At 38.6% G+C, this 27,797-nt stretch overlaps 1 protein-coding gene and 1 long non-coding RNA gene across 11 annotated transcripts in view; one reads left to right on the top strand and one right to left on the bottom strand.

Annotated features, from left to right (window-relative positions):
• The window catches only part of LOC123480070 (uncharacterized), a 30,609-nt gene extending 7,282 nt beyond the window's left edge, over positions 1-23,327 (bottom strand). The window contains exons 1-2 of the long non-coding RNA XR_006655931.2: positions 23,127-23,327; positions 20,090-20,311 (exon numbers count right to left, since the gene is read on the bottom strand). This is a non-coding gene — a long non-coding RNA (uncharacterized lncRNA). The remainder of the gene's footprint in view (positions 1-20,089; positions 20,312-23,126) is intronic.
• MECOM (MDS1 and EVI1 complex locus) overlaps positions 1-27,797 on the top strand; it is a 550,490-nt gene that overhangs the window by 449,924 nt on the left and 72,769 nt on the right. The window lies entirely within an intron of this gene.

Here is a 27,797-nt window from a genome sequence, read left to right as displayed (position 1 = left end):
GGACTTTTTGGTGCAAGCAAAAGAGTCATTCATTTTTCACTCTTTAGGTAAAGGACTTATGTCATATTATTAGTGAAAATGTGATTAACTGTTAAAGCAACATAGGTCTTAATGATCTATAAAGCCATTTTTCTCAAAGTTATGGCTTCATTGCTCTGCAGTACTAAATATATGTTGTTCTAGGATCATGCAAGTCATGAATACTAAAAATAAAAATAAACATATTTCTTTGATGATGATTTATCACCAAACAATTTGGAGCTAATACATTCACATTATAGGATGCAAATACAAATGTGACATAACTGAGTAGGCCTTTAAGATGAAGTGTCATTACTTTTGGAAATATGGGCAGTGCCTCAACTTCATCACAGCCTTTGTAACATAATGTTTTGAGAGCCTGTGACTGATGTTTCAACTTGCAGCAGTTTGGTTCTTAAATTCCATACTTAGCAAGAGAATGGCTTCATTCAGCCTCACTGATGACCTAAAAACCCACATGTGGGGATATTATATGCCATTGCGAATTAGTAGTGAAGTTGGTCAAATAAGACGGGGTGACTCCTTTTGGGTAAGACATTGAGTTCACAATGAACACAAAGGCAGAGTCATGGCTGTGGCAGGTCCAGCAAAAAATGGTACCACACCCCTATGTCTGCAAAGGCAGGTGTCCATAGCTCCTCTAGGGCTACACAGAAATATACTGATGCTAGCATCTTGGTTATGCATGGTGGTGGTGATTTTTTCTTATCAGGACAAAACTCTCTAGTTGCCAAAGAAAGCTGTACAGAAGGTAAGCATATGTATATGAAGTTGACCTTGTTTTCTTCTTGATGTCTCCACCTCTTCTCTTTCGAGCTCCACCATTTCTTATTATTTTATTTCCCTCATTCTTTCTTCTGTTTATTTTCTGCACTCTCTTCTCTTTTTGTTCATTTTCCCCTTTCCCTTCCCTCATTTCATCCTGGTTCCTGCTTTCTGAAACAAGGTGATAAGCTGAAACTTGTATATTAATAGTTATGTTCTCGGCACTGTCAAGAACTTGCTTTAAGGAAAGATTTTCTGGCATCAAAAGAAAAAACTACATTCCTTGAAACAGTGAATACATGATCTCTTTCAAAGCATGTATTGGTAATGCTAGTTTTATTACAGGAATCTATTATTAGATCCATTATTTTCTCAGTAACTTTTTCTATTGGTACAATATGAATAATAAGATAGTTAAAACAGTATTTGTGCGAGTTCTTTATAAAATAACAAGTGGAAAGGAGGACAAAAGGAGGCAAATGATGGAGCAAAGCGCACATTATATGAGCACGGCAGACGGCGGTGCAGGCTGGAGTGCCCCAGTGTGCGTCTAATTTATGTAGCTGATAACCCGAGTTAACAGAGACCCTGGCACTATTATAGAGGTAATATTTTCTCAAGGATGTACAGTCTTAAACAACTTCTTCCTGTATTAGGTTCATACATGCCTTTCTTTAACATAAAGCAGGTATGTCTGTTCTCTTGTTCCATTTCATTTTCTTGGAAAAATAAATTTATTGCAGACCAGCTGAATGGAAATTCTGCTTCCTGTTTATGACTGAAGTTGCTCTCCCCCCTCCTGTATTACCCAGGGAATTAGTTCAATATAGAGCCTTATTCCACACCCTTTTCTTTATTTTCCCCCTCTCCGTCCTTCTTTTCAGGGTCTTGTTTCAAAATCTCTATTGCCACAGAGCAGCTGGCAGCATTTAACAACCACCTGCGCAAGTAGTTCTGTTTCCAATGGAAGAAAATTTAGCTTACATAAGGCAAAAAATTGTAAGGTGTCGGCTTTTCCATTTTTATTTGTATTTGTGTACATTTTCTTACTCATTGATGAATGTTCTGCTAAGTGAAACTTAACTCCTTGGTAAAGAATGAGAAACAGTATAGTGTAGCACTCATTTGTTTCAGTAAGGCTTGGTTAAATTGAAACTCTGTCAGGGAGGCGAGAGGTTGATCAGAGCCAGGAAGAGACTCTTAAAATCTGTAACTTCTTTGAAGGGTGAGAAGTCACCCTCTTGAACTGGAAACTTCTACCGTGACTTTCCAGGTAACAGGCCCTGTGGAAGGTTGTAGCAAGCGCCCTGATGTGTGCTGGTTCCCACGAAAGGCATTGTGCAGTCGGGCTTTTAATACCTCACAGTAAATAAATTATCTTCCTATTGCTTGGGAATAAGTCTAAATTTCTAAGTTTTTATTAAATTGTTCACATAACTACACACTGAATATTGATCGTAATGGCACTAGCAGTGACTAATGTGTCAAGTGACTAATGTGTCAGTGACTAATGTTTCAAGTACTGACTTTCCTTAAATCAAGGTAGCTATTCTGCAAATGAAACTCCAACCTAAAAGCTGGCCATCTACAAATAATATCTGATGACTAACTTATGTAAAGCCAACTGCAGCTCATAAATCATTCTTGCTTACCTCTCGCATTCAATCCTCAATCACCATTTTTCCCCCCTATGTAGAGGAACTGAGTCAGAAGAAGTCTCTGTGACTTGGTCAAGGTCACTTAGCTAGTAAGTGGAAGCTCATCTAGATTCTAGCATAGCCCTCTTTCAAGGAGAAAGCTTCATCAGTTAACATTGTTTTATTTAGGTTTAAAAGTTATTGGAAGCCGTGGACTATAGTTATGCAATTACTCTACCCAGGAATATGAACCATGTAAATACTATCCAGGAATCTGAAGCACGTGTACATGGTGGGCAAAAGTAGATCTACAGTAATAATAAAAATAAACAACACAATAACTAATAATAACACAAGAATACATTGTGTTTTGCATACTTACAACAGTAAACCTACTTTTGTCCACACCCATAAAAATGTGTGATTTCTTTTGAATGCAATTCTAAGATGGATAAGGTCCTAGAAAAAAATTAGTAACTATCATGGCTTTATAGATTAACAAACCAAAATGTATGATCAAAGTCACCCACTAGTTAATTACAGAAGTAATGAGACCAGAGCAAATTAAAGTTCTTCCTTCCTTCCTTCCTTCCTTCCTTCCTTCCTTCCTTCCTTCCTTCCTTCCTCCCTTCCTCCCTTCCTCCCTTCCTCCCTTCCTCCCTTCCTCCCTTCCTTCTCTTACTATTCTTCTATTCAGTCTTTTCTCCCTTCTTTCCTCTCCTTTTCTTCAAATATTTGAGCCCATTTGAGGCCGTTACTACTCACCAAAACTAGGTATTGGAGGTAAACCATAACTGAGCCACACTTCCTCCCTGTCCTCAAGAGGCCTTGGGAAAGACAAAGTCAGCCGAACAGGTGCGGTGCTATTATGGCACAGGTTCCGCATACTCTGTAGGGAGGATACTGGGGAGGGATATGCAATTAAGTCTATAGGGAGTCAGAGAAGGCATCCTTAAGGATGTATATCTAAATCAACACCTGAAGGATGAGTAAACTTTATTCCAATGGAGGGAAGTTATATAGTAGCAGAAAAGAATATTCAGCTCTCAGCCCAGAGGCGAGAGAAAGTATGGTGGCGTTGATGAACTCTAGAAGTTCAGTATGAGTATGGGAGGGCAGCAGAGTGGTGGGAAAAGAGACAGTTTAATGCCCTTTAAAGGTAAATTAAGCACCATTAGGACCTATGATATTTATAAGATAATACTCTTTAATTATAATAGAATTATCTAGGACAGTGAATGATAACGTAATAAATCCCCAAACAAAGGATATAGATTGTAAATGTCTCTTGGAGTTCAGAGGGGAAAGAGGTCATTGTGTTTCATAATAGGCAAAGAAGGTTTCAAGGAAGATTTTGAAAGACAAGTAGCATATCTATAGGTCACTACCTTCTTGCATTCCTTTTCTCCATGAACAGATCATCTTTACCAACTGTCTCTATCTCCTCAATTTCCATTTAGTCTTTCTTTGACTGCAACCTCCATTTTGTCCACAACAGTTGAAAAGTCAGCAGCAATCCCCATGGGCCAAATCTAGTGGGTTCTTTAGTCCTTGGGCCACGATAACGTTCTCAGGACAATTTTCTTCTTCTTTGACCTTATTTCTCCTCTGGTTTCTGGACCTGCATTCACTTGTGAGCCGCCCTGTAATTCTTTCTCCTTTTCTGGGTTCTTCTTATCTTCCCCTACATAGACTTCAAATGTTGGTATTTCCCAGGGTCCAGAGCTGAGCCCTCCTTTCTTTCTGTAGTCTTTGATTTTCTTGGATGATATCTACCTAAATATGCCCTTTATTTATTTATTATGTACTCCCAAATTGTTGCCTTAGGCTCTAAACCCACAATTTCACCCTCTTGCTGAACATGTCTACCTGAATATCTTATTGCCCTTCAAATGAAGTGAAATCCCTCCTTCCTACCCCCCTTATTCCCCTTGCAGTTAATGGTTTGGTTATCTACTGTTTCTCAAGCTACAACTTGAAAGTCTGTCTTGACTTTTTGCATTCCTTTTCTCTTCACCCATGTCTAATGATTTGCCAAATTTAATATTCTATACCCCGGAGATATTTCTTGATTGTGCCTAATTTTTTCAGATCACACTGCCTCTCCATTAATTCAGAGCTTCACCATCCATTGCCAAGAGTGCTTTAAATGACCCCTCTTCCATTCAAAACCATCCCTTCTAAACATCAAACCTGAGATAATCTTTTATTTGCTCAAGGCACTACTCTGGCTCCCTACTGTCCACAGCAGTGTTTCCCCTTAACTATGCTCTGCTGAGTCCCAGCCCTTAAAGACACCTTAAAGATTAGCTATGGAGGAAGAGAAAGCCAAGAGGGTCTGCCTCCTAACACCCCACCTCATTCTCAATCAATTCAACATCACCTTTTACTTGTTTGCTATGTCTGGATTTGCATAAGATTATTCTTGTGGGGGAAAGAAGTGATCTGCTGCTAAAAACTTTTGAAAGCTAGAAAGCCAAACCTTTAGCCTGATATATATGGCCCCTGGCAATTTAGGTTGAAACTTTCTCTTTAGCTTCGCCCTTCTCTGCCTCTTACCCTAATCACCATTCACTCTGAGTTCCTCTGAAGGTGCCATACCTCATCACCCCTCCACGTTTTTGTTTATGTTGATTTTCCCCTGTGCAAGCCCCCTGTGTTTGCTCTCCATGTTCTCCACCTTCTTTACCTGGAAAATTTCTGATGATTCACAACACTCCCTGGGAGAAGACCATGCTGAAAGACATGGTTCATAATTTTTTTCTATTATCCTCAGCACATCAGTTGCCTCCGCCTCCATATTGCTTTCCCCATGTGACGGAAGTCTTACTTATATTTGCACCCCAGCTTGTAGCCCAGTACGGGCAGGGCAGGAAGTGCTGCTCAGTTAACGTGAGCTCTGGCTGTTCCTCCTCCTGCTGCTGTTGCTACAATGGCAAAGCCGAAGGACTTTTTTGAGAAAAAGAATGAAGTGGTGTTTCCATAGCACCTTCAACGATGCACCCATGTTATTGTGTACCAAACACTGTGCTGTGCACCGCACTCATGTTACCTCATGAGAGATAGTGAGGTGAGGACTGTCAGTACCTTCACTTTCGAGGTGAGGACATTGAGGCTCAGAGAGCCGAGTTACCTTGAGCAAAGCCTCAGAACCTGACCTCTATTTCACTCACTGCTCCATCTCAGAAGCTCAGTTTAGCCAATTGTGTTCTGGATCTAATATCTGAATACTCACAGCTGTTCAGGTAACATCGCCTTTGTTAATGCAAGTCAGGGAAGTTAGAGTTCCAGAGAAAGGACTTCTGTAGACATCTTAAGCTCACCTCTTTCAGCCCTGTGGCTTCTGTATTATTGCCATTAAAGATAAAAAGTTTTCTAAAATCATTAGCCCAGGAAACCAGGTAGCCCGTCTTGTTGGACTCTTGTCCTAAGTCAAAGTAAATTGGCACTAAATGACTCCCTTTTAAGAAAAGTATATAAGCTTTGGCACATGGACTTAACCTTTGTGCTGCCCAAATTAAAGGCAATTTTCCTACACTTGTGGGTTTTCAGCAGGCCTCACGTAACCGGAGTTCTTAGACAGCTTCCCTGCAGATGCAGACTCACAACTTGCTTCACTGCTTTAACAAGGTGGATCTCTAGTACTTTCCAAAGTGAGGCCTATGGACCCTATGGATCAAGAGTTGAGATATTCTTTTAAAATGCAGATTTCTTGTTTTAACCTCAAATCTCCTAATTCAGAAACTTTGAGGGTGAGACCTGAGAATCTGCTTATTTTTATGAAATAACAAGCACAGTGGAGAGGAGTGTGGTGACAATCCTTTGAATAACATGGGACTAAAAGTGTGAGACACAGTCGTTAAAGTATACGGACATTTAATAATGGCCGTTAGCCTCAGCAGCTCTATTTTATATGATGCCAAACGCCTTTCAGCTCGTGACCTTCTGTGGCAAGTGATCGCAAGCAAATCAGCTCTAGAAATGTTCAGACTCAGTTCAAGCAGCTCTATACCTGCTCAAGTGATCCCCTTCCTCCCCTCCTTTATGTTGTTTACTTTCATCTGTATGTCTCACCTCCAAGCACACACACATACACAAGGGCCTCCTCTGAGCAGGAACTCTGTATGTGTTCATGCAATTCTCATAGCGTCCTGCAAAGGAGATGTTATTAGTCCCATTGCACAAATGAGAAAGCTGAGACTTAAATAGACTAATTCATGTCCCCAAGGTCATAGAAGCAGAGAGCTGGATGTGAGGTTGGAACCCAGGTTCCCCTGACTCCATATTCCTGCCTTTTCCCACAGTGCCAGATTGCTGCATCCCTTTGGCTTCTTTCCTCATAAGTGCAGGAAAACCTACGGTTCAAGCACCTTATCCAGGACCTGTGGGTAACAATGTCACCAGGGTGGTTTCTGTGACACATCCACAGGGTGGGGCAAAAATAGGGTTACAGCTGTCGGTATGGAAAATATTACATTAATTAACCAATAAGAATACAAGAATCAACTCAGTGTTTTGCATACTCACAACTGGAATCTACTTTTGTCCACCTCTGTATGTCTGTGGTACTTTTTGAATCCTCACCTTACTCACAAATGACATCTTACAGAAGAGCAGGTAAATGACATCACAAACTTTGAGGCATCATTGAGAGGTGGAATAGTTTTTAGGAGAAGTTTTGTTTGTGTTTGCCAATTTCACTAACTGAACTAGTGAGTGGTGCATGGGGTGAAGGGATGACCTCTGCCCCTGGCACTGCCGCGCATGGTTAGGTCAGCAACAATCAGTGAGACTTTGTGCAAAGATAAGACTGTTCTGCATCTGCGCTGTTCAGTACAGTGGGCACTGCCACCTGTGGCTATCCCCCTGTATGGCTGCTGTGACTGCGGAATGACATTTTTAATTTTGATCTCAACCTATGTTTTAAATAGCCAGTTGTGGCCAGTGGCCACCACATTGGACGGCATAGGCCTGCATGGGTCTCCAGGAAGACAGCAAAGTTGAATAGTGAAGAATTCAAATCCAGAGCCAAGCTGACTGGCTTACTAGCCTGCATGACTGTGCAATTTACTTAACATTTACTTAACATTTTCTTAACATTTGAACATAAAATGGCAGTAATAATAGTATGGGTCTCACAGATTTGTTGTGGGAATTACATTAGCAGTTTTATATAAATATTGTTTAGCATAGTGCCTAGCACATAGTAAGGGATCATCAATGGTAGCAGCTGTTATTTTAACTATTGCTATTATTAGCTCAACTTCTTCAGTAATTGGAAATTGCTTGCCTTTTTAGTGGCTTGAAATCTACTTAGAACTGCTGATAACATGGTAGCTGTTTACTAAATACTTATTGGATTAAAATTTTGAACTCTCAGATTTAGGACTTTAGATACACTACACACACACACACACACACACACAGAGGATGCTGGGAAGAGACTCAGAAAATGCCTTCCCTTCTTCAGATATGCAACAGGAAAGAGCTAGTCTGTTGGTAAAGATAAATGGGAAGGAAAGGAAATGAGGAAGCTCCACTATTTACAAAGAAAAAATTTCTCTCATCTCTTTAGAGCCTTTGGTGGTGAGGCCTGGGGACCTTCTTGTTTATTTCATAAAAAGAAGCAGATTGTCTTGTTCCATACAATGTAAATATCAATGATCTTAAAGAGCCTACTTCAAGTTTGAAATGTGTGAGGAGGTGATTGAGGAGTAACATTTTAATAGGACACGTGATGAGTAGTAAGAAATTGTTTCTCATCAGGTGCTGTAGAGGCCAATTTTGGTTATTTTTATTAGCCAGAGTAGAAGTACTCTGCACTGAGATTACCACACATACCTACAGACTCTTACACACCACATATAGTAAGTGTGGACTGTATATGTCTGTGTATGTGTGTAAATGTATTAATATCGACATTAAAATTAGATAGTAAAACCTTTTCATTTAGTGCCAACTAAGTCTAGCCACAATAAATTAAAAATTTGAACTACACCTTGGCATGCCTTAGCTTTATAAGGCCTTGTAAATGGCTATACAAATATTTTTCTAAATGGAACTCATATTAGACCTGAGGTTTCAAGTACCGTAGATAGGAAGGAGAGAGGTAAATAATTGCCTTTTACTTTGTAACAATATTATAAATGCCAGACAATGGAAAAACTAGTAAAATTAAAAAGGAATTCCTAAAGCAGAACGACATACCGGCTCACAAACTGTCTTTGTTCATCTGCACTGTGGATTAGTGCTGACCACACTGCCTACCGAGGACTCGGCTGAGCAGAGAGCCACTCCTGCTGATGCAGACTGGGCTGCAGGTCTCGGACAGAGAGGGCGTGGGCCTGGGCCTCGAGAGACAGCGTGCTGTCCATGAGAGCTCACGGCTGCTTGCTTGACAGCTTAAAAAGAGAGACCAACTGCACAACTGAAGGTAATATAATATGTTCTTTTAATGAGTTGAATTTGAAGAACTTTTTCAAGAAAAGGGAACACAGGTCGCCTTGAAGGGCTTTGTTGATCGCGGTTGCCAGCCCACACCTTTATTAGCTGGTGAAAGGTGCCAAGCACAGCTATTTGTCAGTTTGCTATGAAGTAATCCTCTCCTTTTAAAACTTTCAGTGGCATGCTACTGAGATGGCCCTATTGTTGCAGCCCTGCTTAATTGTTGACTTTGTGTTGATTTTATTATTCAAGTAGGCCCCACCTATTATTTCAGAGGTCAACGAGCTTTTTCATTGTATTTCATCTGAACTGTAGCCTCTGGTCAACCACACTTTCTTCTTAGGCAAACATTCTGCAGCAGCTGCGTTGGAAACTATCATTCCACACATCACAGCAAATCTCAGACAACTTGAGTTTAATTATTCCCTGTTGACTGGCTTTGCCATTACTAAAATCTCTTTTAACACACTGACATTGAGAGTGGAAGTGTAGGGTTTCTGAACTCTCAGCACAATAGCTTTTGCATTAATATCTCATGGTTTATTTCATGGAGCAGAGGCCTGCTTGGGGTGTCTAAAAGTCACTTGCACACAAATGCAAAGAAAGGTTTGGGTGGCGCAACATAGAGAGTGAAAAGGAAGCCTGTGAATAGGCTTAGATATATTTTAAAAACTTCATTCCTCTTCTAAAAATTATTTTTGGCCTTTTGAGTACTTGTCAAAGTGATTTTAATCACCCTTTTGTTTTCATTAATTTTTTAGAACACATTTATGTTTTATTTCTCTGCTAAATAAATAATGTGGGTATAGTGTATCCCCAACTGAACTTTTCATAATGTTTAACAAAGCACAATTTCATGATTAATAATGCCTAATCTGAAGGTCCCATGAAAGTTTCATTCCAAGAGAGGTGTTCAGTGTAACTAAAGGTTAGTAACCTCACAAAATGGACAGTTTAGTGATTGTTTCCATGGAGTTTTATAATCTGACAATTTTGAGGAAGAAAAATAAAACTTAGGCATTGGATATCTAGCTTCACATTTATCACTACCTAGAAATTAAGTAATACAGAGGGGAAGAACTGAGTCATTTATGTTTTACGAATTCATTTTAAAGTACCAAATATGGGAAAAGCTAGCATGTGGGCACTATTGCTTTAAAGTTATATGTGTTTACTGAATTTTATGTTAGCTGGCAAACACCCGTAAGTACATGGCCAGAGCCCTCCACTTATTTGCTGGCCATACACTGTTTCCCCGCTCAAGCTCCGCGCTCTGGTCTGTGTTTGTAGAGCCCATTGAAATGTGGTAGGATTGACTGTGAGGGACCAAGGTCCTTTTTGGTGGTGATAGCTTGACTCTGATCTATTTGAGGGTTAAGGCACATCACCAATTTCACAAATAATATTAAAAAACCCAAATCTGATTATGTTTCTCCTCTGCTGAAATATTCCAATGGTTTCCCACTGCATCCATGATAAAGTTTGGAATTCAAGTCATCACTTAGAAGGTCTTCCGTTGTCTGGCTCCTGCCTACCCCCTCTCTCCATTTCTCAGTCGTACTGGTCCTCTCTCAGTTCCTTAAACTTGTGCACAGGCTCTCACACATTTCGTACATATATTTATTCATTCACCCTTTCATTTATTTATCCATTCACTATTTGTTGAACACTGACTGTTTCAGGCACAGTGCTGATTGCTAAGGGCTATGTCAGAGGGTAAAAGGGCATGGTCTGATGTTTATAAACTAATCAGGAAGCCAGACTTGGAACAAATAACTGCAAAACTCTTCTTTCAGACTGTTTTTATCTTGCACATGACCACCTTATTCTTATATTTCATGCTTCATATTAAACATTCTTTCTTTACGAAGATTTCCCTGATTCTTCCATTAGGTTAGAGCTTGTTGAACTAAAACAGAACCAAATTGAAAAAAATAGACTTGAAGACTTTATAAAAGCCCAACTTGACTCTGTGGCTTCTGGATTCTTCTTGAATCTTTGTTGGTCATCTCTATTTACTTGGTGGTATTTATCTCTTGTGGTTCAAGGTCATTCTTCAATGTTCGGGTGAGGGGCTGGCATATGAGATAGAGATGAATCTCTGAAAGAGTTGGAGGGAATCATTTGTCGAGTACCTATCTGTCATAGATATTTCATTCCTGTTGAAGAACTTGATATCGTTATGAACTTCGTGAAATGAGTAGAGAGAAACAGGAAAGCATAGAACTATAGCCCAGAACTCTAGAGACAGACTACTCAAGTCCACCACTGGGATCTCCCTGTCTCCTCAAATGTAATCTGGAAATAATAATATCTATTTCTTAGGATGCTTGGGAGAATTACATCAGATAATGTACATAAAACCATCAGAATCTGTCTGGTACATCATCATGCTGGCTCTTATTGTCATTCCCAGGTTATAGATGAGGAAAAAGGCTAGGGAGGGTTAGATAACTTTTGAAGATTGTGGAGCTGGAAATAGAAAGCAGCAAAGGCAGTACTGAGACACAGGGCTGTCCAATTTCAAACTCTAGTACTGAATCTCTTCACTAGAAGAGGTAAATATCTCCCCAGGGAGTGCAGGTGACAGAAAAGGCAATGAAAGAGTCTGCTTTTAACAGCCTGAGCTTTAAGAAGTCTTTCACACCCAGTTTCTGTGAATAAAGTTGTGCTTGATTTCTTAAGTAATGGGCAGCAGTGGTCAGATGAGTAATGTGCCAGATGGTTACATAAATCCCTGGGAAGCAGCATATTCTTCTGTTTAATTTTAAAATACTATGTGTCAGGTTGAGAAGTGAAGATAAGGAAGGAATGACCTTGTCTTGTGCTGATAAATTGCTTTCTCCAAATATACCTTCATTTGGATACCAGTCTATAGAATCTTACTTCTAGTGTCTTTCCTTAAAAGGTACAAGGGGTCATGGTTCAGAAAAAAAGGCCTTGCATTAGCCCCAAATGGATAGAATGTCATAAAAATTTCCCATAATTGAAGCATTATTGAAGTCACTGATAATTTAGGTATAGAATTGTGGAATCTAGATCTTTCTTTACATAGAGATGTTTTTACCCAAGGATATTTTCTTGTATTATGTCCCTTACAATTATTATTTTTCTACCTGTCCTCTGCAGTCTCCCAGAGTATCTGAAAGGAAACCTCTGTAATTCTGATGCCAAGCATCCAGTCCTGTGCCTGCAGTAGCAATGTTTAACAGTGGTAGAAGGAAATGCTTACCGGTAGAACCATTACCAGGTTGTTCAAAATTTAGTTCTGCTTTAATGAGCATCTAATTTGAGCCAGGGACCAAGGTGCATAAGACATTTTTCCTGATCTTGGAAATCGTACAGTTTAGTAGTAAATATATATAAAGAGATGTCTTTAAGAAAATGTAAATAGATTTACAGCTGACGCTGTGGAAGCAGAACAAATGCCCACTGCCAGGAGTTTGTGGATTTACTGCACATTTCTAGAGATGAAGTCTTTAAAATGATGAGTAATGCAGACAAATGGAGGGTAGAGAGAATATGTTAAGAAGGAGGGACTTGTCATCCCAAAGGGTCAGAACCTAAATTACAAGGGAGAGTGTGAAAACTACAATTTCATGAGCTGGACATGGTTGATGGAGCCCACGTGGAGTGTTTTGTGTGTCGTGCTAAGTTCTTTGGCATTCAGGTCTTCAGTAATGGACAGTCATTGAAGGACTTTAAGTGGTAATTATAACATAGTTTGATTTGTACACGAGGTAATTCACTGGTTGCATTTGGCAGAAGGGGTCTAATGTGAGCAAGCCTGTATATAAAGAGTTGAATATAATAATTAAAGAGAGAGAAGACAAGATTGGATGAGAAATATTTAGGAAATACAATTAATGAATATGGGGGATTGGCTGGATTTGGGATGTGAGAGAGGTATAGAGTCTAAGATCATGCAAATTAGAGAAAGAGAGTGAACTCGAAATATTTTCAGAGTTGGCCGCATGGCATTTAAGAAGGCTCTGGGACAACTGGATACACCAGTCTGAAGTTAAGAGGGGAATTTGTAGTTAGAGATATTGTCAGGGAGTGTAGGGAACCACCCTGCCTGGTTTCAGATGCTGTAACCCCCCATGGCTAAGGCTGAGTGAGAGACGTTGGGCCCCTAAGCCACTAAGGAGACAAAGCTTATCTCCCTGCAGGGGCGCCACCTCTGCCCCCTTTTACTTCACCCTACTTGGCCCTGAGTGGATGACTGGTTAGCCAATGCTGGGTAAGATTCCTAAAGGGAGGGATGACCTAAGACAGGCATGGTCATGAAGGGGCCCTCAGGGAAGAACTTGGGGGGCTATAGAAGAAGGGTGTCCCTCACCCCTGGCTTTGACATAGCCTGAGTCCTCATTCTGTCTGCAAGAAGTCTCCTAATCGCTTGGCTGCCTTACTTCCCCTGCCTGACTTAAGCCTGAAACAATGCCGGAAGGCAGTGCAGCCCTGGGCAGGAAAGGGCAGTTCCCCAGGGCGATCAGGCCTAAGAAAGAATACATAAAACCCTGTGAAACCTGCGTGGCTGAGAGTGCCCTCAGTTTTCTGATAAGGGTCCAAGCATGAAATGAGTTTGTTTCCCAAAGTTTTATAGCCGTTTAGCTAACTGACCCTGACTCAGAATAAGCCCTCGGAGTTCTTTGTATGTTATCTATTGTTTGGTCCTTACTGCCTGACAATGACTGATGAGCTTTACCTATATTCCTGTGCAAATTGAACCCAATAAAAGCCCAGTGAGGAAAAGGCTCCTGTCCCTTCTCCTTTGAGAGACCAGCCACCATTCCTCCCTAATCAGATCATGTCTTGGTAGTTATTCTCATTTGTGGTAGATGGGGGGGCGAGTTGGAGGTGCCCTGCAGGTGGAGCCCCCCACCAAGGGAGTTACCAGCATAGGGAGGAAGAGAGGATTAAAGCTTTAAGAATTGTTGGAAGAGAACCCAGTGGCATGTTCAAAGGGAAATGGGCTGGAGAGAAAGCCCTGGGGGAAACCCAGCCTTTACTCAGCCAGGGGAGAAAATGACCCCGGGAAAGGATCCTGAAAATGAATCCAGAGGAATGGAAGGTGAGCCAGGAGAGAGTGAATCATGAATGCTAAGAATATAGAACATTTCAGGAGGAAGTGGTTATTAGTGTCAAATGCTGTAATTTTCACCTATATTTTATGTTTGTTCCTGTGCTCAATTTTTACTGCATTGGGCTAATGATGGAAATAGGTATGGTATTAACAGGGCCAAAATGAAAAAAAAGAAATTTGTCCTTTCCTTAAGATAAGTTCTGGAAAGATGTTTTTTATGTAAATAATTATAACAATCCTTTAATTGATAATTATATAGTACTTAGAGTTCCCAAAGTGTCCTGATATCCAATATCTTATTTTCACATGAACCCAATAAGACCATTGAGACCTTAGATTTCTCTCTCTCTGTCTCTGTCTTCTTTTTTTTCCAGTCATCAAAGCCAATGCCCAGTGGCTAGTCAAGGCCAGCCGCCGGTGCCGTGGTGATCAGATAATACAATGTATGTCTTCAGCCTCCTGAGCCTTTGGGAATTCATTATGTCATGTTAGGAATCCAAACATGATGAAGAATATTGACTATTCCTTTAGCCAATGGACACAACCTTCATATCTATCCTTCAAGTTTCTTACTTTCTTCCTAGAATTACTTAGCACTCAAAATCTTCAATTTCATAAAATTACAATATTAAAATGTCAATTACCATTTGTATATAATCTCTTTTCTGTTCCATTTTCTATATCCATTGGCAGAAATTTGCAGTCACAATTTGTTTCTGCTGAGATTAAGTTTGTTTGGTGGATAAGTTCTAGACTCTTAAGCCTTTAATTATATCTTCAAGGATATCTGCCAAAGCAAAGTGAAAACCCATAATACAATAAAAAAAAAAGAAACTGACATTTGTCAAGATTTTCTAGGATACCGGGAAACATTATATTGAATAAAACAGATAATAATCTGTACAAGACAACTTGAAAGATTAACCCACATCTTTGGAGGTGGCATGATTCCATTTCTTGGCATAGAGTGTCTCCCATCCAGTTCTCAAATGTGAGCAGCATTTCTGTGTCAGGTCAAACCATGGCCAGGCTCTTTAAAAAGCTGCGTACAGTCCTTGAAGTAGAAAGTTATAGCATCTAAGAACAAAAGGAGTTCCTAGTTCCTCTTGGTTCTCATTCCTCAACTCTGTTTTTGTCAGTATTGCCTGGTAGATTTCGTGCAGATCCCATGTGAGTTTCCTGTCTTGTCCTACACTTTAGATGGAGCCCATTGACTGCTGGTTTCATTTCCTATTGTTCTCTATGAAGGGACCTGGTGTTCCTTTACTATTCATGTGCTCTCTCTTGGAAACTTTCTATTTTGCTGGAATCAGTTCTTGGGATTCCCTTGAAAAAACTAAGGTCAGTGTTCTTCCATACCCCACCCCTTCATCTGCGTCTTAATAGTTTTCTGTAGTACTTCTTTCAGTCAAGATTTGCTGTTTCTCTTAATGGATTTTTCTATTTTATAATAGTTGATAACTCCTTATTGCTACTACTATACATTTTCATCATTTCCTTTCTCTGCCTCAAAGTAATTTGGAGTGCTTGACAAATGACTATCAAATTATTTATTCTAATAATCATTTATTGATAATTATTTTCATTTCCTTTCATGTCAATTTCCAAATACATAAAAGATTAGTCTTACATTTCTCTTTTAAAGGATTGTAATAGCCATGATGTAAAATGTTAAAGGTCTTAACTATATTATAAAATAATACTTCAAACATATTTCATCAAACATGTGTTGGGTATATACTAATACAAACCACTGTGCTGTGCACTAAAAGAGATATAAAAATGACCCCTGGCTGGTGTGGCTCAGTGGATTGAGTGCTGGCCTGCTAACCAAAGGGTTGCCAGTTTGATTCCCAGTCAGGGCACATGCCTGGGTTGTGGGCCAGGTCCCCAGTGTGGGGCGCGTGAGAGGCAACCACACACTGATTTTTCTCTCCCTTTCTTTCTCCCTCCCTTCCCCTCTCTCTAAAAATAAATAAATAAAATCTTAAAATAAAAACCCTAAACATATATATACACACACTTTAAAAAAGATATAAAAATGACAAGGGCCTTGTCTTCAAGAGGAAAAAAGTCTAATAGGAAATTCAGAATGAATAAGAATCTAACAATCTACCATTAATTATTATTGGTTATTACAGATTTCTTCAATTTAAGCCAATTCAATTTAACCAAATCAATTTAATTCATTCATAAAATCTCACCAAACATTTCTAACTAATAGAAAAATAGAGTAACATTTTACTTGCAACATTTTCCTTCAAATCTTTACTATTGCTTTTTCTTTGCTAAAAAGTGTGTCTCCTTTTTTTTTCTGGTAAATATTGGTATGTTTAAAATTAAATTATGCATGGGTATACTTAAAGGAGAGAAACATTCTTAAAATAAGGCAAATAATTTGTAAGCAGATAGTGATATGAAGACAAAAAGAAATTCGAGAAATACATTTTGAAATTTTCCTTTTCAAAAGAAAGGAAAATTAACATTGAAAGCAGAGTATCAATTCTAGAATTTTGTCCTATGTGTATGGAAGACTGTTCTATAACTTACAAATGAAACACTACCCATTAGATTTAGGGTGTATAGTCTCAGAGTGGAGAATTAAAAAGTCCACATGTTGCTTGTTCATTTCTTGGTGGAAAAGGACATTATGCGTACAATCTCAAAAGCACCAGTAAGCTTATTTAAAATGGGTTAATATAATAGCATAATCAATAAAATATATTATTAAACAATAAATAAAATGGGTATATAGTTAGTTTGAGTTTCCTTTTAAGGTGCTGAGTTCCACAGTGTACCCTTATACTGTAGTATGAGGGGGAAGTCCCAGGCTGCTACTTTTATGTGAGGAGACACTGCGTTCTCCCAGTCCTAGGTAAATTACTGAGGGGATTCCCTATGAAGCTTTGTGGAGTGTTTCCAGAATTAGAGGAGCTGGCTCATAATGCAGAGTAGAGAAAGCATCATAACTTTAACTACTTTGGGCTGAATGGGAAAAAATTGGCCAAGTTCACATTTTTGGCACCCACCAAAGTGAGTATTCCTTTGAATTGTGCCTGCATTTGCTTTGGTGTAATTAAGCACCATGGGAAACAATATGATTTAAGGATTGCTTCTAAGAGAACGGAGAGCCTTGGTGTTGTTGGCTTTTAAGGTCTGAGTTGGAACAGACAACTTTAATGAGTAAAATAAATATCTAAATCGACAGAAGTAAAAATAGAGTAATTCAATCAGAAGAGGGTTTGCAACATTAGGCATGCATATGAAATAGCTTTTGTGATAGTCTGGGGATTTCATTTCCAGTATGAACTACATAAATGGCTAAATATAATTTTCCTAAAATATTACTTCATTGGGCCAGTAGTAAGATATCATCTTGGCCTTTGTATTTTGGCTGGCTGACATTTTCTTCTTTCCCATGGAAAAAAAAAAAAGCAGAACTTCCCTCATATAGAATTGAGCAGAACAGAATACCGTGCTGCCCCTCTCTGTTTGTTAAGATACATTTTTGATAAGATGGTTAAGCAGGAAGTTAGAATAGTTCGGGGAAACTAAAAGGTTACTTCTTGCTCTCACTACCTGAGACATATTATTTTATATTGGGGAATTCTATTTTGAAGCTCTTTTTTTTTTTAAAGTGCAAGATGTACTGAGTTGTGAATGGCACTTCAGGTTTCAGTGGGTTTTGAATAAGTGTGAAAAGTGTCAATATTTCTATTTGTATCAGCAGTCTGAGGTCGGAGCAAACATTTAGTGACACGAGAGACAGTGCGCCACCTGGGCCCTGGAATGTTTACAAAGAACATAGCAGGACACAATTGCAAGTAAAATCACCGTCATTTCCACTTAGAAACAATTTTTGTAGCACATTAGTTATTTCAGTCCAGATTAGTGTGATTCGTTGAACTTATTTTTGATAACTCCAGATGCTGATTTAAAAAAAAAATCATTGTTTTGAGTTTTTCTTCTACTCTTTATGTCTGAATTGGGAGAAGATTTTAACCTGTGACCCAGGATAAGATATTAAGTATTATATTTGTGCTGAAAGATCATATGTAATTTTTTCCTACATTATATAATAAAACAGAAACAAATAATTCTTGAAAGCTATTTTCCTCAGCTAAAGTACATTGTTAAATTTAATTTAGTCTGTGCTTATGGAGTGATAAAGGGGAAATATTGCCTATAACTTTGTAAAGTGTAGAAATCAAAATTTGAGAAAATATAATTTTTCTTTATTCTTCCCCACTGGCGGTTTTTCTATTAATAATATGTCTAAATTTAATGCAGATAAATTTTATCTATAATCTATTCTAAATCATAAATATTTTCCTTTTATTAAGATTATAGTCTTTGAATTTTTATTTGTTAAAGAAATTACCTCTTTGTATGGAAATTTGAATTTTTTCCTAGTATTTCAACTTTTCTGTGCGACCTGCCAATTGTCTGGTTTCAGTCAGAAGAGCTCCCTCCATGAAAACCAATGTATTATTTGGTTATTTTTAGCCCAGCCTAACTATAAGGTTTAAGAACCAAGAATCTAACAAAATGGACTAGTGGAGTCTCCAAGACAGTTTTGAAATAGAAAAAAAAGGATTAGATGTCAGGTGAGCATAGAACTTTTAAGTCAACATAGCAAATAAATTTAGAAACTTTTTGGTTTGCTCATAACAAACTATAATGCATTTGATGTTAACAAATCTGCAATGTGTTAATCTAGAAACTCGCAACTTACCAATTTCACAGCTACAATTATTTAACCTAATTTCTCTCTGCCAAACCAACATAAAACAATATCATAATTTAATAAAGAAGCAATTAGCTTAATTTGAAGCAGCATGAGGAGAATAGATAACACTGTAAAGTGGAAAATTATCGGCATTAGCTCTGGAAGCTAAGGCAATTACAATAAAAATATAATGAAAAGTCTAAAACTTGTTTTAAAAATTCTTGTAAAAATGATCAAATTATGTAACAACAGAATTGCAGTTGTTGAAAGTATCTTTTTTCCCTACCCATGTTTGCACATACCAAGTTGCTCTTCTCTTTCATTTCTCAGGGATTTTATTTATTTTATTTATTTTACTTATTTCATTTTATAGAGCGTATTTTAAAGACATTCTCTTAGAGAATCAGAATCAGCAGCTGGGTGGATAATGTTACTGGAGCAAAGTCCATGGGCCTGATGCGTCAAAAGGCCAAAACTCAAAATGTCAGAGTTTGGAGTAAGAAAAGGTTTATCGATCAAGGTGGCACCAACCGAGAAGACGGGAGACTCGTGGTTCCCCAAATCCGTTTCAACACAGCACAGAGTTCAGGCTTCTTTCACGTCAAGGGAAGGGGAAACGGGAGGGGCAGGAGGTAGCTGACAACTGCAGGCGTCTGCACACCCACAGGCCTGGGGAAGGCTGTGAAGCTTCTCTTTACTTGGTCTGTTGATGTGAGTCTGGTCATGAGATTCCTGCAAATCTTTTGTAAACAATCATCATTATTTTGACATACTTCCCTTATCTCCTTAGGAGAGGCACCTTCTGGTAAGGGGTGTTTTTGTAAAATTCAAGCTGCAAGCAGAATTCCTCTAATTGTTAGCATGTCCATGTGCAAGGCTAAGCAGAAGCTATTAGCGTGAAGGCCATGGGAACAAAGCAGGCTTGAGCAAGATGGAGTCAGAGAGACTGAGTATTTCCCCGTTATAATTATAACACTTAATTGACTCATGGGAACTGAAAGGATAAGTATTCAAGCGCCATTCAAATATATCTATTCTGGTGTATTTTATTAAAAATAATTCTGAAGCCATGTATGAGTATGGATGGGTGTGTGTCATACACACCAGATCAGTTTTCTCACAGTAGGGATGCATGTCTCTTGGTAGAAGTATAGGTCATTTACGTATAAAGGACATTTTCAATTATCCAAGAACAAGCTGACTTTTTAGAGGAGGGGGTGGAAGGTAGAGATTACCCGTGGTGAAAAGCAATCACACAGAATTTGTGGAAGCAATGTAAATGTCTGTTAATCATCTGAATTTTTTACATAAGGGTAGTTGTTTACTATTTGAATTGCGCAGTAGAAAATAAATAGTACAGCATCTTTTCTTTGTTGTATTACTTACTATCTACTGTGGGACCATGTGTGACTTGAGTTCCTTAGCCAATCAGATGTGTTCTCTAATGGAGTAATGCTGTCTTCCATCCACTACTTCCATTCTCCTCAGTGCTCAGCAATGACTCCTGGAAAAGGCCAAGGGCCCCAAGTCTTGCCATAGGACTGGAAGGTGAGAAGAAGGCACAGAGTGACTATGCAGCTGGGGATACATTTCCATCCAATTCATTCCCTAAATTAGAGACAAATAGATGAAGAAAAGTGAAATTGGCTAGAAAACAATAAATAAAAATAGACAATGACATTTTTGTTATTTCTTGTGAATCAGTTTACGTAATTTATGTGCATTTATAAACACAGTTTATTTACATGATTTGTGCATTTAATGTATGTGAACTTTCAAACTATTGCTTTTTCTCTTTTGTCTGTAAAAATGTATATCTGCTGTTAAACATAAGATGCACTTTAATTCAGTACAATGGCATTAAATAATTATTCTACAATATTTTGACTTTTTATATTGGTTACTTTTTTCACATTGAATTGACATTATGTATTTATATACATACATAGATGTACATATGTACAACCCTTTACCTAGGTAGGGGTTTGACAATAACTGTGAAGTATTTTGGTTGTTCTGATATAACTCCTTTTCAGCATGTGTTGGGAGTGATGCTGAGAGAGCGATAAAAATTAAGGCAGTTTTGATGTGTCCTGGAATGTTTAGTAGCACCTTTGAGAAACCTATGAGAGATTCTAAAAGTAGGAAAACAACCACCCTCCCCCTGCTGTACCGTTTTTATTATTATTATTCCAGTGTTGTTGTTCTCAACAGCCACGGCACTATAAATAGAAAACCATTTGCACTTTTTTAAGAAATAAAAAACATTTTTGTTCAGTCCAAGGATAAGTTCTTTTAGTAATCACTGGTCTAAGGATTACCCATGAGGAAGCTGGGGTAGTAATGGAAATCTATTGAGATGAGCAAGCAGCAAGGACAGGAAGGAAAAGTGGAACCTCTCCATGCAGTGAGGGAGATGGGAGCCTTCACGGAGAGCAGAATCATGATGCACGGAGTATGGACCAGCTGTTTGGGAACATTAAAAATCCCTTCGCTTAAGCTGTTGAAAGCTAGAAAAAAGACCAAATGTTTTCCATCTCAAAACACATTTTACTTAGCTGTGTTTTGAAAGCTGTTATCTAAACATTAAAAAAAACCCCACTATATTTTAACATGATTTCTTCCTTGGGTGCAAATCAGCAGTTATAATTTAATTTAGAAAAGAGTGAAAAAGGTAGAAGGAAAAGCACATTTTATTCTCCTACCTTCTTGTTTATCTTTCCTTAAAGTCCTTGAAGGACATAAAACAGGGAAATAAAAAAGTCACCAGCATACAGTTTTGTTAACTTATCTTGTGAACATTAAACATTATGCCTCAAATTTCGTATGGTACATAAAGTGTTTCGCCTTGCAAGATCATGTATACGGCACTTCAAAAAAGCCAGTAGGACAGCTCACTAAATGTAATGGATGTGAAACAGCAGATCCTCAGATCTCTTGTATTTAGCATGACAACTTTGGGTTCTTTAGGTGCTTTAAACATGATATCTAAAACCACATTTTTTTCCCTAGTGATGAAAAATATAGACTAATTACAAACTTCTCATTGGCTGTATATGGCTTGGCCATCCAGTACAATTGCAACATTTTGATTATACTATATCTCCTTTTGTGTTGGAAATTAATCAGTTTTACAACTTCATTTCATTTTCTTAGTGCATTTTCATGTTATTTCTCCCTAGAATGCACACTCCTGGGGCATAGTCACAGTTTGGAAATGTGTTGTCTAATGGTGCAGTAAACAATTTATGTCTATTAACAGTTTTAAGAGGTGAAATCTTAGATGCTTTTTGATTACATGTATCCATGTGTCTTCCTTGAAATCTGTGAGAACTCTCGTTAACTAGTTTCAAAAGATATCTTGAAAGAGAGAAACAGATTCCCCACTTTAAGAGCTACTTTTACACACCAATTTATTTCCTGTCAAAATTTATGTTGGCTATTGTGTAGACAAAACTTTTGTCAGGAAACTTTATCAGGAGCTTGGCTTCGACAAAGAATATGACTTGGGGTCAGTGCCTTGCACCCAGGATACAGACCACAAGCAGTTTTTGATGATAAAAGCACAAGGAAGTTTTGAACAGTGTAAATAATCAGATAAGGAAGCAGATAGTAAGGGCAGACACGCTGGATTTAGGAGGAAACCACCACTAATAACCCCGAACAACCTTCTTTGGGCTATGAGACATAATTATGGTCTAATGACATAATGTTAAAAACCAGATTTCATTGTTTTTATTAGCAGCCCTATTATGAGAAATTCTAGTTATAGACAGAAAAATAACAAATTATCTTGTCTTTTGTGTTTATCTTTATGTTTTAATATAAATCTAAGTGAAGAATGCAGATGAGGATAGATGATGCATGTTCCAGAATCGCTTTTGAGAACCTTAGTAGGTTAGAATTTTACTTCTAAGAAGTGCCTCTCTTCTGTCTTTTGAGTAGTGAATTTCTTTTTTTCATGTGTTTTTTTCCCCCTAACACACTGTAATTAAAGTACATTAATTAATGAGAATGTAATTGAAAAAATGGTATGATGCCACAAACCAAGCATTGGTACAAATTTGTTCTTGCTTTGATTATGGTCGAACTTTGGAAGGTTATGTTGCTTCTCTGGCCTCTGTTGTCACATTCTCAGAATGACTTTAGTAGTTACTAATATGCACTATAGATTCTTGATGTCTCAGGAGTCTAGATTGGTCTTGAAAGTATTCTTAGTGGGTACATCCTTTACTTATCTAATATTTACTGTTAAAGTGAGGTTACTATTCCTTAGGGTCCCTGCCAATCAGTGGCTAGCTCACAGGGACCCTGAATGGTAAATGTTAGTGAGTTATTAAATGAAACAATGCATAGTTATTTGACATAGAGTAAGCACTTAATCAGTGATTGCATTATAATTATTTTATTTTATCTCTCTTACCATTATTTCTTGCTTCTGTTACTCGAAAAGCTTGCTAATTGGTCATCTAGTATCCACTTCCTCCACCCCAGTACATTTGCTACATTTCTGGGAGTGGGATGCTTAAAGATGAGAATTTGGCAAAGGTCAGTCAGGTGTCATATGATGGAGTGACGCTCTCTTCCTCCTTTCACTGAACAGCTTCAGCACTTCTGCAGGCTGTGCCTGATTTCTTTCCAGAATAAATGAGTAAAGGAGTGAAATTAACACGACTGACTCATGTTAGAAATAAAATATTTGTACACTTGCTTTAAAAATAGTCAATGGGTATCTTTTAGCTGCACTTTAAATCTCAACCAAATAATATTTAAAAAATTAAATCCACAGGTCGATTTTCAAGTGACCACAACACAGACAGCAGCAGTGGGGTGTATGTTACTGAGGCTTTGTGCTCACCACTTAAAGTGCTTTGTGGCTTTTGTTATTGTTATTACTGCAAATGAGCCGACTGTAACACAGACTACACCTTTGGTTGTCAAATAAAGTAGGAAGACTCAGTATCTGAAACAAAATGTCTCTAGTTTGCTTATAGAGCATTATGCGTGGATATGTACCGTTAGTACATTATTATTCTCAGACTAAAAAAAAAGAATTACTTCAGAAGTTTCATGAGCTTACTTATTGCATTTAGTTATTTACTTATTGCATTTAGTTATTTACTTATTGCACTGGTTCCCTAGCATAGAGTATAAATCTGTCTGTTATATTAGAATCCAGCAGAAAACTTAATCTCTTTGTTTAAAATGAGCACATGAATATACACATACCAAGGCTACTACAATCTATTTTTTAAAACATATGGGGATGATTTTATACACCTAAGGAACCACAGGATGCTGAGTTTTATCAAAGTAATTAAACAAACATTGAAAATACATTTAGCCTTACTCTAGCACATGGTAGCTCCCCAGGAATATTCTTTTCCACTGTTTCCTTGCCTTTGAATGAGCCTAAGTCTCACCTCTCCCAGGAAACTTTACACATCTCTCTCCCTTCGGCATCTCTGAAGCACTTATCCCTGGAGCCACATACTTTAGTACTTAATGACTTAACAGTCCTGTACTATTCACTATGCTTTCAAGGAGCGCAGTCTTGTCTTTCTAAATAGATTGCATGGGCCTTAACAGCAGGGACAATGGTTTACATTATTTTTTTTATTCCCTCTGGCTTCTAAGCCTTATCCTGTAGCATATTCAGTTTGGTCATTTTCCACCTGTGAATCAAGGGCCAAGGAATTAGAGAGAATGGTGTGGGGCTGGGAGATAGCCCAGAATTGTTCTGAAACCCAAGAGCCCATGTGAAATTGTATGTGTGTGTGTGTTTCCATGTGGCTGTATGTATGCATAGAGAAATTAGAAAAAGAACTTTAACTTAGATATAAACTAACTTTAGAATGCCTGTGATATAGTGTCACATCAAAAAAGTTGTAGAAAAACATGTATAGGATAGAACTGTATTTTGGTAAAAACAAAGCATATATATTTATATGTAATAAATCCATAATATATATTTAAGTGTTTATATAAATTAATAATATGTTACATACATATATGTTTATTTTATGTGAGCAAAGAACACTACTAGGAAAAACCACACTGGGCCAAACACCGATTACCTCAGGATGGTGAAATGCTCTGTGTTGTGTTGTTTAGTTGGTAAAACAAGCATGTATTACTTTTGTCATTTGAAAGATTTCAAAGAAAATGTTTGAAAATGAGAACTATGAGGGAAATATCAAAGTGAGGTGGAGGGATAAATAAAATTACCAGGTTCTCTGAGAGAAAAACAAAAACAAAACTAATTATGACTCTAGCCTCTTTGCCGAGCTGGTGAGAACCACAAGTCCTGCCTTCCAGCCTCAGGTCTAACCTGTGTCTGGCACTGAGACCGAGGGCAAGTTCTCTAAGGTCTGAATACCTTTTTTTAATTTTTATTGTGGTGATAACATTACTTGTCATCCCCCTCATGAATTTTTATCATTAGTGTCTTAATTGATGTAAGTGAAAGCCCCACTGAAAAGGATAATGTGTTGTCCCTACCGTGCTCTGTCACACCTGATACCATTGGCTGGCACTTGCAAACTGGCGATCTCTCTGGGAGCTTGTGGAAACGACAGCCAAATAGCCACTGAATGGAAGAGGCTGCTGTTCCCCTAGAGGTCTTGCTACCGCAGGTGAGGGGTTAGGTCTTCGTCCATGGCAGGGGTGGGTGTGGGGAGTGGAGAAAAAGAGATTGCTAATAATAGTTTTAATTTGGCACTGATAGGATTGTATTGCTTTTCTTCAAGATTTGGGCTCAGATTGGGGGGACTCCTGATAAACAGTGTAGCAGGACACTTCTGTGTTCCAAGATCAACATTTTAGCCATTTTGTAGACAATAGCAAAAGGGAGTCTGAATTGATAGAGCAACTTAACCATAATTTGTACATGCGCTGGAACCGGTGGGGACCTCATGGTCTGTCGTGCTATGTGACAGCTCTGAAAACAGGGCGCACAGCCTCCTGATGTCTCAGTGGTAAAAGGCCCCCACTCTGAAACTTACCATCACTTTCTTTTTCTGGTTTTAATCCAATAGCCTCAATTCCCACAGGCTTTGAAAAGCTTTCCATAATTTGACCGAATTGGTTTTTATTCACTAATACTTCTCAACGTGATGACTCCTGGAGTGTCCTGAGTCTTCTGAACCACAGTTCCTGAGCAGCACCAGAGACACACATTTGTTAGACGAGAATGTGAAACTGCCCCTCTAAGCTACAGCAGGTGTGACCAGACCGGGGGTGGGGTCGGGGCAGAGGACACTTCCTGGAGTCTGAGTTCCCCGGTAATCAGAGGAGGCGGGGGGACTGACTGAATTCTCCATATCCACTCCAGGGATTTGCCTGGGGTATTGGGTATCTATTGCTACATTAAAAATCGCCCCAATATTTAGTGGCTAAAAACAACAATAAACATTTTTTATTGCCCTCTATTGCTATGGTTTAGAAATTCAGGAGCCACTTAGCTAGCTGGGCAGTTCTGGCTCAAGATCTCATCAGGTGGCAGTTGAGATGGTGGAGACAGTAATGTAAAGATTTGACTGGTGCTGGAGGGCCCACCGGCAGTGGACGGATGCCCACTCACACTTCTGGTCCCAACAGAACGCATTTACATGCCCACAGTGGAGCAACTTCTACTGAGGTCCTGTGGGTCCGCACCCACATCTTCGTCTGTGCGTCTCTGTCCCTTTCCCTGGAATGTTTCATCTTCCATTTTTTATCTCACATTTTGAAGAATTGTTATCTTTTACGACTTTACCTTCGCATATTGATTACAATGCACTTCAAACTTAATTTCTTAAGGTTTTTTTTTAAATGTATTACTTCCAATAGAATTATGAAGATTTTGATTTCTCTTCATGTGCTTTCTTTTGCCTATCTCCCCAAAATTCCTTTCTGAGGGAATATTTCCCCCCATGATGATTGGGGTTCCTGAGGTAGTTCTTAGATGCCATAATGGGTTTGCATCCGTATCACTTGTTTTGGCATTCTCCTCTGGCTCGGCATGTTTCCATTTCTGTTTCTCAGAAACAAACTGCTGCTTGAGTGACCAGCAGATGAATCAGGAGAAAAAAAAGTTTGTTTCTCTTCTGATGTAAGAATGTCTATGAAAAACCATCAACAAACAAACAAACCATAGAGGACATTTATATTGGAGGTAACAACTATTTTATAGAGTTAGAACTCCATTTAATAATGGTTAATGTTTATTAGGTGCTTATTATGTGCTAGGCGTTGAGCTAAGTGCCGCGCACAGATTGCTTGATTTAATCCTCTCAGTAGCCCTATGAGATGCTATCATTGTCCTCATTTGCAGACGAGGACGTGGAGGTGAGCACACGTGGAGGTGAGCGCAACCTGGCACACTTCTCTCACCAAGCACACAGTGAGACCATGGTTTAAATCCGGGCTGTGATCCTCCACAGTCTGTCCTTCCCATCACTATACTGTTCTTCCTCCTTATGAGTCTCTGCTGTGTACCAGGGATTGTGCCAAGTCTCCATATACATTCTTTCTATGGTTTAATCCTAACAATTTCCTGGGATATAGGTGTAATGACTACCATTTTAAAGATATTGAAAGAGAGGTTCAAGATGTTTAAGCATCTCTCTCAATATCACAAAAGTGGAAGTAGCCTCCGTTCACCAAAGGCCCCAGCATCAGAGGGTTACAGGTCAGCAGGAAATGAGATGAGACTGACTGCTCATAAGCCCAGGTGATTTCACACTTTTTGAGAGGAACCCTGTGGTTCACTGAGCCTTGGGAAGAAGATCTTCTTCCTTCATTATGGCAGGATAACATGTCCGACCTATCACCATCCCTGCTAGAGGCCATAGGAGGTCATTTGTGAAAACAGACTATTGTCACCACATCCTAGGTGTGGGTGATTTGACAGCTGGGCCACATGAGTCATGAGCCACTAGGATCACCTGGACCACATTAAATAGAATTATTCAAAGCAGGGAAGAATTAGAAAAGCAATGTTGGGTTGCCTTCCACAAATACTGTGGGTAGAGGATGCATTAATTTATTGGTTTTAATTATTATCTCGTTACTGCTATGGAATATTTTTCAAAACCTAAATGGAATTTAGTGA

The sequence above is a fragment of the Desmodus rotundus genome, chromosome 2, assembly GCF_022682495.2.
Source record: "Desmodus rotundus isolate HL8 chromosome 2, HLdesRot8A.1, whole genome shotgun sequence".
In the NCBI taxonomy this organism is placed as follows: domain Eukaryota; kingdom Metazoa; phylum Chordata; class Mammalia; order Chiroptera; family Phyllostomidae; genus Desmodus; species Desmodus rotundus.
This window is presented reverse-complemented; position numbering and strand designations above follow the sequence as displayed.